This window comes from Panthera tigris, chromosome E2, assembly GCF_018350195.1.
Source record: "Panthera tigris isolate Pti1 chromosome E2, P.tigris_Pti1_mat1.1, whole genome shotgun sequence".
NCBI classification, from domain to species: Eukaryota; Metazoa; Chordata; class Mammalia; order Carnivora; family Felidae; genus Panthera; species Panthera tigris.
Genome location: NC_056674.1, coordinates 144397 through 155422, shown reverse-complemented (window position 1 = coordinate 155422; position 11026 = coordinate 144397). Strand labels below are relative to the sequence as shown.

The 11026-nt window shown below is 47.5% G+C and overlaps 1 long non-coding RNA gene across 1 annotated transcript; it reads left to right on the top strand.

Annotated features, from left to right (window-relative positions):
* The first annotated feature begins 88 nt into the window (after positions 1-88).
* On the top strand, positions 89-10574 carry LOC102972612. The gene is made up of 3 exons (XR_446445.3): positions 89-842; positions 5872-6058; positions 10029-10574. It is a non-coding gene; the product is annotated as an uncharacterized LOC102972612 (long non-coding RNA).
* The last annotated feature ends 452 nt before the right edge of the window (positions 10575-11026 follow it).

Genomic DNA, 11026 nt, shown 5'->3' with positions numbered 1-11026 from the left:
AGCCTCAAACGCGTTGCCGCTTGGTCGTTGTCATGGTGACACGACAAAGCGGCGGGGGGGGGGGCGGACTGCGGTCCCCGCGGAAGTAGGATTTGCGATGTGAACTACACTCCCCAGAAGGCGCTGGCGCCGTGCGGGGCGTACCCGAGTGCACCGCTCTGGGCAAGGGCGGGACATCCGACGTCGCCCTGAGGTTTTTCTTTGGCTGGTTGTGCGCCTGTGCGAAAAAAGGCCTCGATCCCTGGTTTGAGGACGCGTTTAGGAGACTCTAGGGCGCCACCGTCCAGGGTCTGGGGTGCTCCAAGTGGGGAAGGTGTGGGGCTCCTTTTTGCGCCTTTGCGCCTACGGGCGATGCCTGCGAGCGATCGTCCCCGCCTCCTCCGGCCTCGGCGTTGACGGAAATAGAATGGGCGGCCCTGTGGGGCGTCCGCCGGGACCGCCGCAAGAGCCCTCAAGACCTTCCCAGTAAGGGCCTTGAGCGTGTTTCCACCATAATGCGCGGGAGACCGAGGTTCCGAGGGCCTGCCCGCAGCCCAGGGTCCTCCAGCCGTGCCGGGGGACTGAGGGCGGAGGAGGTGCTGTTCCAGCGGGCCACTCCCAGCGGGTGCGCGCGCGCTCTCTTCCTCCCCGGCCCCCCACGGGTTGGCACGGGACCAGCGCCGCTACCGATGTCTTTGGCGAGTGAAGGGTCCGCCTTGCCGAAGCCGGGCAGTCCTACCCCCAAGTTCCTGGAGCCCCAGCGTTAGCGGATGAGTGTACCTTGGGATTCCTGCCGCTTTCATTTCCTTGTCTGGGATGATGGGAGTCACTTTCATTTTGTGCCTTCGTGCTCCAGATTACTGGTCAGTATGCTGGCCAAAAGGGGGGTGGGGTGGGGCCTGAAAGGGTTTTTCACGCGTGGGGACAGAGATGTGCGGAGACTTGTTTGTAAGGGTGAGCCAAGCCATCGGGAACCGCAAATCCTTCTTAAATCTTGTGAGAAAAGAGCCTCATAGGACAATTTAGGCTTCAATTTAGGCCTTCTTTAGGGAGACTAATTGCTGGCCCTTTATTCTTACTCTGCTGTTAACTGGTTTCTTTGGCTAGTGTGTGAACAGACTAAGGGGCCAGGGCAAAAGCAGGGAGGCCAGGGAGGAGCCTTCATCAACAGTCCAGGCATGTAATGATGCCCTAGGCCAGAGTGGCAGCCTTAGGTGACACTTAGGAGGTGCCAGTCCTGAGGTGGACAAATTGTGGGAGCGTGTGATGGGGAAGGGCCCAGGGAAGTTCTGCACGCTGCTGAGGCTCCAGAGTGAGACTGCGGGCCTTGTAGGTTTGCTAGTATAGAATGATGGTTCAATCTACTGCAAGTGCAGGGGCCAGGATGTGTTATCTACAGTGACAGTGCAGCTAGAGTGGGTCTTGAAGGACTGTCTTGTGGTGGAGCAGGAAGGACACACCTGGTAAAGGATTAAGACAAAGGCAGAGGTATAAGAGGGCCAGAAGTGTTTGGGAATCCAGGTGTTTGTAGCTGAGAGATGGAGCAGAGGACAGTGACAGGCGGGAAGGCTTTGAACAAAGGGCCAAGGGCAGCCCCTAGGTCTAGGTGCCCCTGGAGATTTTGTTGCAAGATGAGGTTGAAATTGGATCCCGGCTGTTATTTCCAGGGTCACTAGCTGCCATGAGCCGAGTGGCCTGGGGAGCCTTGAGAGAGAGGGCGGATCCAAGGGCATAACCCTTGGGTAGAAGAGGACCTAAAGGTGTAAGAAAGGAGCGGTCACAACTGATGAGTCTGTCTAGGGGAGGCAGAACATTGGGGGAGGAGAGCTTGGTGCCGGGGTCCTAGGGGGGAGGTTGAACCTGGGGCTTATTGTGGTCATAAGTTACATTGCGGTGAATGCCCAGGGAACCATCTGGAAATACAACATGAACAGATTGGGTGGTGTCTCTCTGCCCTCCTGCTTCATGATGCAATGGCTCCAAAGCAGTGGCCAGTTGGTGTTGGGAGAAGGAGAAGGCGCTGATGTTGGCAGACTAGTGTCCCCTCAGAAATGGAGGCCTGGGGAAGAGGGTAAGCTGAAGGTAGTTAGTATGTCTGGGAGGTGTTATAGGGGAGAGGTTGCCAGGGAGAGGGCAAGATGCCCTGGGTTTTAGGCCCAGGGCTTGAAGATGTCCACTCATTGCCCTGCAGGATCATCTCTCTTCCTCACTGCAAGGCCTGGTGACCTTCAAGGGTGTGGCCATGTACCTCTCTTGGGAGGAGTGGAGGCTCTTCACAGGCCCAGAGAATCCTGTACTGGGACATGACATTGGGTGACGTCACACCCATGGCCTTACCAAGTAAAGCTCCTGCCTTTCTTTATGTGTTCTTTCTCAGAATTGTTGGCACCCAGGTTGGGCTGTGGGCACTTGCTTGTGCTCTCCCTGAGCCACTCCACCTTTGCTGACCCAGGCTTGTGGTGGCCTGGGGAGAAGAGTCAAAGTTCTCTCCATCTTTCCAATAAGCCCTTTGGGTTTGGCTCCATGACAAGGTCTCTCTGTGTGCCATGGATTCACTGTCTTTCTCTAGCAGATACTTCCTTAAAACTGCCAGTGCCAGTCTCTAAGGGTCCTGTCATTGTTTACAAGGGCTACTGAGTTATTCCTGAAAAACCCTCCTGAAAATTTCATTTTTTTCTTTTTTTATGTTTTTTTTTTTATTTTAATGTTCATTTATTTTGAGAGAGAGAGAGAGAGAGAGAGAGGCAGAGAGAGAGGGAGACACAGAATCCAAAGGAGGCTCCTGGCTCTGAGCTGTCAGCACAGAGCCTGATGTGGGACCAAACACACAAACTGTGAGTGAAATCATGACCTGAGCCAAAGTCGGCCACTCAACCAACTGAGCCACCCAGGCGCCCCGTGTTTGTTTATTTTTGAGAGAGAGAGAGAGAGAGAGAGAGAGCAGGGGAGGGGCAAAGAGAGAGAATGGGACAGAAGATCCAAAGCAGGCTCCGCGCTGATAGCAAGAGAGCCCGATGCAGGGCTTGAACTCACGAACCGTGAGATCATGACCTGAGCTGAAGTCGACACTTAACTGACTGAGCCACCCAGGCACCCTGTTTCTTTTTCTTTTTTACGTTTATTTTGGGAAAGAGCGTGAGCGGGGAAGGGGCAGAAAGAGAGGGAGAGAGAATCCCAAGCAGGCTCTGTGTTGTCAGGGCGGAGCCTAACGTGGGGCTCAATCCCACAAACCATAAGATCATGACCTAAGCCAAAATCAAGAGTCAGACACTTAACTGACTGAGCCACCCAGGCAGCCCTCAAAGTTTCATTTTGTGACATCTCTTCTTCCTTCCTCCTTACTAATGATAAAGACGAAGCAAGCTCCTTGACTTCCACAGAAAGTTCACACAAAGGGCAGGCCCCTTACCTGCCTTGTCCTCCATAGGACTTGTGGCTACTGCATCCCACGGGGGCATTTTTGCCAGAGCATGGCAGGGAGTCCTGGGTATGTAGCTGAAAAGGTGCAATTCTGGCCATTGTCAGAGAGTCCTGGAAGATGCTGGGACTTGATGAGTATAATTCGGATATGGGCTGAGGCCTAGTCTACGTTGGATTGTTCCTGGCTGTGGTCTTATACCACATCACTACCCTGTGCCAAAGTTAATGTCCCAACCTCAGTCCAACTTTACACCTTTCTGAACATTCTGCCCTCGTGCCTTCTCTTCCTGATGTCTAGTCCCTATCTCCCTGACCTCAAGTTCCATCTTGTAACTACTCTCCCTATGGGTCCTCCTGTGTTAGCTTCTATTTAGCTATTAGGAGATGTTTATGTATTGGTAAGTAATCCTGGGAAGCCTAATGCTAAGAGATGGCTGAATGTTACATCATGTGTGGGCTCTTTCTGCATAGCATTGACCTCTGCAAACATCCCTATTGCACTGAGTTCGCAGACAGCAGCAGATCCTGCCAGCCACAATGAGTCTGTGACCCTGATGAGATACTTTGCATTGGTCTGGCCAGACCCTATACCAAAAGGATTGGCCCTTTCTCCCCTGATCCTGGCCCCCTTAGTTTCTTATGAACCCAGGGAATCAATTGTTAGCTTAAGAATTATAAGCCCCACTTACTGGGGTGCCTGGGTAGCTCAGTTGGTTAAGCATTCATTTTGGCTCAGGTCATGATCTCACAGTTCATGAGTTTGAGCCCTGCATCGGGCTCTGCACTGTCAGTGCGGAGCCTGCTTGGATTTCTCTCTCTCTGTCCCTCCCCTGTTCTCTCTTTCTCAAAATACTTTCAAAAAGAAAGAAAGAGAGAGAGAGAGGAAAAGAAAGAAAGAGAAAAGAGCTTTAGACACCACTTAATGATGGGTCCATCCCCACGCATCTACTATGACATATAGAAAAGGGCATTTCCCAGGGCACTTGGGTGGCTCAGTGGGTTAAGCATCCAACTATTGATTTCATCCCAGGTCACGATCTTATGGTTTCTAAGTTTGAGCTCCACACTGTCAGTGCCGAGCCTGCTTGGGATTCTGTCTCTCTCCCTCTCTCTGTGTCCCTCCCCTGCTTGCTTGCTCACTCTCTCAAAATAAATAAATAAACTTTTTTTTCTTTTTTACGTGTATTTATTTTTGAGAGACAGAGAGATAGAGCTTGAGGGGGAAGGGGCAGAGAGAGAGAAAGGGAAAGAGAGAGACAGAGAGACAGAATCCAAAGCAGGCTCCAGGCTCCAAACTGTCGGCACAAAGCCTGATGCGGGGCTCAAACCCACGAACCGTGAGATCATGCCCTGAGCCAAAGTCGGACACTTAACTGACTGAGCCACCTAGGTGCCCCAATAAATAAATAAAACTTTTAGAAAATTTTTAAAAAAGGGGCATTTCCCTATTTTCAGGTAGTTCATGTGAAAAGGAAGATAAGGAGGCACTGTTGGAATCTGATGCTTCCAGAAAAATCACATCGCAGGGCTGGACTTCCAGCGCTGGTCCTTCTACTCACAAGGTCCACCCCTATAACACCGGGTTATAGTCTTCAAAGACTTTGTCCATAGAGAAACATGGGAACAGATCCTGGACAGAAACTGCACATATGTGGGGCATACAGGAAATAATTCTGGTTCCACTTAAACCTTCAACTGAAACAGTTGACTTTAATATGGAGAGAAACTTCTCCCCTGTGATGAGCACATACTGCAGAGAAGCTGTGCAGCCATGACCTAAGAGCCTGGAGAGCCATGACCTAACACCCATCCACCCACAGCAATAGGAAGCCGTGTGGGAACACCAAGCTCAGGGAGGCCTTCCCACCCAGCCCCATTATTGAGCAGTTCCCAAAGTTCACAGCAGGGAAGCCCTTCAAGTGCAGCAACTGGGGGCAGCCTTTGCGAGGAGCTCCACCTTCCTTAGCCACCTGACTCACCCTGAAGAGAGACTATGTAGATGTCCAACAAATACAAATGTCTGCAAAGAGAAATCAACCCTTGTTGATCACCAAAAATTCACCCAAAAAAATTCAGAGAAACATCCTATGTAAGGAGAGTAGGAAGGCCTTCAGGCACACATGTAAACTGAAAAAAAGGTCAGAAAATTCACTCTGGGGAAAGACCTTACAAGTGCATGGAATATGGAAAAACTTTCCACCAAAGTTATACTCTAAATCAGCACCAGAAGGTTCACACTGGCGAAAGGCCCTATGAGTGTAACTAATACGGGAAATCCTTTGGCCACAGGTCTAACCTTATGAAGTACCAGAAGGTTCATACTGGAGAAAGGCCCTATGAGTACAGCCATTGTGGGAGAGCCTTTAGTGAAACCCGAGCCTTTGTTTGGCACCAGATTGTTCACACCAAAGAAAGGGTGTGATCTGGTGTGGGCACTTGGGCTAATCCCTCTCCCTATTCTTACATGCCCAGGCTGGACACCTGAGATATCGTCAGCAGTACCAGATTCCTCATCACCACCAACTCCAGCAGTCAGCTGCCCTCAGAGATGGAAGAGAGGGCAGGAGCAAGTGAGGTTCTGGTCCCCGCAGCACTCAAGAATGGAACCATGGGAACTAGCATGCAGTGAGGATACTGGTGGCTACCTTCTGGCTCCCAGGTGTGGAGGGCTGTAACACTGTTAGGGATGTGGCCCAAGACAAGGTGTGATGTTTTCCACAAGTCACAGAGGTCTCCAACATTAATGCAAGGCTGCCTGGGCCAGAAGCTGTATGTTGATACTCCGACAACCGTGAACTGGTTCTTAATCCACTTAGTGCATTCTTAGTCCACTACTTTAGATGTGAGGAAAATGTACATCATAGACAGGGGGCATCAGGGCCCAAGTTCACATGGGTTATAATCAGAGGAACCTGAGCAAATGCAGGCCAGCCTGACCTATCTTGGGCCTAAGCTTTGACTCTTCTTCTTCCATGTTGCATTTTGCATCCAGCTAGACATGTGCATCTATTTTATGCAAGTTTGAAGCATGTGGGTTTGGAAACCAGATACAGAAGAATGACTAACATCTCATTTGATGCTGCCAATTTGAATCAGTGTCAATGTTTCTCTTCACATAGTTGGGAGGGAATAAGTCTTGCATCTCCCTAGTTGTGGATGGTGAGGCCTGTAAGACTGCACCCCATGGTTAGAGGCTTGCCTGTATTTCACAAAAGACCCCCCTGGACAGTTTGATTGTATACAAGTGTGCTTGTCAAAGTGTAAGGGTACACTGCTTGGGGTGCATTAAATTCAACACAACCCAAGGAAATGTTGAAGAACTTTTATTTACTTGTTAACTAACAAGTAAGGAACCAAGGAGATAGCTCTCAAAACACTGACTCCCAGTGGAGTTAGTACAGGAAGCAATTATTAAGTGTTTTAGGGGATGGAGACAGGGAGCTTGCATATACATTAAGGAACTTATTCATATCCTATTACTTAGCCACTTTGGTTCACTTTGTATCTTGGTTTGCTGTCTTGATGGGGTCAAATTACTCCATTGGGTTTGTGTCTTTTTATACACTGGACACTCCAGAATGTCTTCCCACTCTCCTTTTCTCTCCTGATTCCAGCCCCTTGCTGTGCCCACCTTCTGGGCCTCATATCTTACCCTTTGCCTTTATCCCCTCATCTCTTTCTCTCAACTCCTCCAACAACAGTCTCCCCTTACTGTGTCCTGACTTGGTCAAGCGTGTTTAAAATGTCTTATTAACATGTTATTGGATGACAGCCACTTGTGCATTCCAAGGGATTGTGGTCCAGGCATAACTAGCGCCAAGACCTGCCACCCAACATGGTGCTCCCCTGTCACCAGAGGCCATGTCTGTACCAAATCCCCCAAACAGGTAACTGAACAGGAGACCTACCTACCATGTCTCTTTGTATTCACGCCTGCTCAGAGACCCCAAGTCCGAACTGTCCAGGCCTGCAGTGAACCTAATCCCTGTCCCCTTGGCAGTGACCCCATGGATTACATCCTGGGTGTGTCCAATATGCACTCAGTGAACTTGTATTTCTCTGATCTTCAGTTGTTAGTGATATGGAGAAAAAAAGGCAAAAGAAATGTAGATTAAGTTAAATTTCCTTACAGCTTACAGCCCATTGACAAATACTCGAGACAGAAAGAGTATGACATTCGTCCAGGAACTCCCAATTGTCTTAGCATTAATACCTTGCAAGAGAAAAAGAAAACAAAAAACCAGCAACAACAATCTTAGCTTGACATAAGCTAGGCTTCCAGGATCCTATAAATCTTCCTTAACCTATGAAAACAACTTTGTAAACTTCCGTTATCTCTACCCCCTCAACTTAAAAGTATAAGCCAATCACTTCACACAATCCTGGGACAGCTCTATCTGCCCAAAGGTCCTGTCCCTGTGCTTTAAGAAAACCACATGTTTTGCACTGATAATGTCTGAAGAATTCTTTCTTGACTATGTGCTCCAGAACCCCACATCAAATCATATCAATTAGCATGGAGCAGAGAAAAAGGAGGTGTCCTATGACCTGAAAGATAACCCTTGTGAAATATACACAGAACCATTTCCCTACAAAAACATATACTACAGGAGTAAAGACTGCAAGAGCAATTTCCATTTGGGGTAAGGACAGTGCTTCCATTCCAGGTCCCACTAGTCTTCTTCTCTCACCTAAGTGAGAGAGGTCATAGTCAACAGGGGCCAGGGCTACAAGGAAATATATTGAATATGCTGTAGCCAGGGAAGGCAATTGAGGTCAAGAGAAAGAAAGAAAAGAAAACAAAAGAAGAAAGAAAGAAAGAAAGAAAGAAAGAAAGAAAGAAAGAAAGAAAAGAAGAAAGAAAGAAGGAAGGGAAGAAAACTATAGGAATGGAGATACTCCTGAGGCCCAGTCCCACTAAAGACCGAGTATTCATTGGAAGATTTAGTATGCTCCTCTCCCCTGTCACCCATACACCACATCAGTGGAGTTCCAGTGTAACAACAGTGCACTATAACTAAAACAGATGCAAGACACAGACTCTCTCCAAAGAAGAATACTTACCAGAGCACAAAGTCTAGAGAAGAGACAACAACTAGGGCACTAGAGGAATTTGAAGGCTCCAGCATCTCCTGCTACAGCAAACATTAAACACAGCCCTCCTCCTATCCATATTACCATAAATCCTCATACGAACCTCCTGTCGCCTTAGTTCCTCTTAACAAACATGTGTCTGGTGTTCAACAACAAATGACAAGGCATGTCAAAAGGCAAGAAAAAAGGCAGCCCGAAGACACACAAAGCAGTCATCAGAATGACACTCAGATATGAACAGATGTTGGAATTATCAGACGGGCGTAAAATAGCAATGATTAAGATGTTAAGGGCTCTAGATGAAAAAATTGACAAAATACAGGAATAGATGGATAATGTGAGCAAAGAGATGGAAACTCTTAAGAAAAGATCAAAAGTTAGGGCTAGAAATAAAAAACACTGTAATAGAAACAAAGAGTGCCTTCAATGAGCTCATCAGTAGGCTCAACCCAGCCAAGGAAAGAATCAGTGCTCTACACAATTCAGCCCAATGCGAGTGTTTACTACTATCTGTTTTGCTTTTACTGATATGGGAACAGGAGCTCACAGATGTCCAACCAAGTGGTTAGGGTCCAAGCACCTGCCACAGACAACACCCCCCATAACCCCCCATCTCCCGTGCCATCTTGTTCAGGGTAGAATGGGAGCCAGGTATATGTATTGGAGCTATTTTGTGTACAGAGGAAGATTTGTTGCTGCTATTCATTTCCAATTCATTAAATTATGAATTTATCAAACAATGAGCATTTCTCTCAATATTAGGCATCAAGATCCCTGTAGTCTAACTAATTCCACATTATAGGGATGATTTTATATTATTTTATTTTATCTTTTCAAGATTTTATTTGTCAGTAACCTCTACACCCAACATGGGGCTCAAATTCACAACCCTGAGATCCAAAGTTGCAAGCTCTAGTGACTGAGTCGGCCAGGTGCCCCCATACGGATACTTTTTAAATAAGAAATTAAATGTCTCCAAACATTCAAAGAGTGCTTGAAATGTTAATGCCTCTAAGCTTTGGATAAAGTCACGAATTTAATACTTACATTTTCTTAAATTCTTTCAAAGTGAGCAACATTTACACACAAACATTCCAAAATTGTTGTGGTCTCTTGCATTGTGATTATCTGGAGAGCACATTTCTTTATCTCATGTGAATTTACATCAATTCTCACCTAAATACTTAGACACAAGTGTGAAATGAAAGCACATAAACAGGTTTTGGTGGTTAAGAATCTGCCTTTGGTTTAGCTGCACCTTTACATCAGCTGCTGCCTTTCTATTCATGGGAGTAATCAGATATGAACTGTGTGACCTCACTTGTAGTATAATGTGACTCATTAATATCGCTAGATGTGTCCTATTTAAATCTCTATGACCGTGCTCTCTTGCATTACAACGGTTTACAAATAGTGTTAATTCTAAGGACAGTTGTTGCTGACATAGATGCATATATAAGGTAGGAGGAAGGGAGGAAGGAAGGCGGCAAGAATGAACGAACTCTACAGATTAATTCCGTATTTCCTTATAACAGCTCTACGATGGGTAACGTCATTGTACCATTTATGTACGAAGATGAAGGACCCTGACAACAAAACCTAAAACAAACCCTCACACTAGAGCAACAAAGAGGAAAGCTCTCGTTCTCCAGCAGTCGTGGGCGTGTACTGAGACTGCCCTTCCTTTTGTTTTCACGTGTGGCAGAAACTCAGGTTGGTCCCCAGGAGACAGGACCAAGGAATCAATATCCTGATATGCCAGCCACACCTAGACCACCCAAAGACAGGCAAGTCTGGGAAAGTACATTTTGCGCGGTCCAGTTTAGCAAGGAAAACAGATGGTTTAGCAAAGTGTCAGAAAACAATTCAGACTCCAGAAAAATTTAGCCTAGGGGCTTGCAAACCTGATGTTAACCCCTTTACAAAACACGGAGAGGTCAATCCAGGGCACAGGTCTCCAGAGGTAGAGCCAGGCTCTGTGCCAAAGCACCGTCCCTCCTATCTCGCCCCTTTCATCAGGCTATGTCCTTTTATTTGTTTATTTATTTATTTATTCATTAAAAAACTTTTTTTAATGTTTATTTATTTTTGAGAGGGATATATATATATTTTGAGAATATATATGTTTATATATTTTGAGAGGGAGAGAATGAGCACGGGAGGGCAGAAAGAGAGGGAGATTCAGAATCTGAAGCCGACTCCAGGGTCTGAGCTGTCAGCAAGGAGCCGGACGAGGGACCAAACTCACAAACCCCAGTATCATGACTTGAGCCTAAGTCGGCTGCTCAACCAACTGAGCCACCCAGGGGCCCCTATCAGGCTTTGTCTTTTTTTTTTTTTTTTTTCCCTTCACGCTTTGTCTTTAAAGCCCGGTGCCGGGGTCGCATCCTGGGACCTCAGCAATTTCCGCTTCTGCGCGTCCCGCGTTAAGTCTAGTCCGCCGCGTGGGCGAGTGTCTAGAGCCCAGGACCCCGAGTGAAGGACGCCGAGCCGGGCGATCGCACGCTTCACTCCCTGGGATCCACGGAAGTTG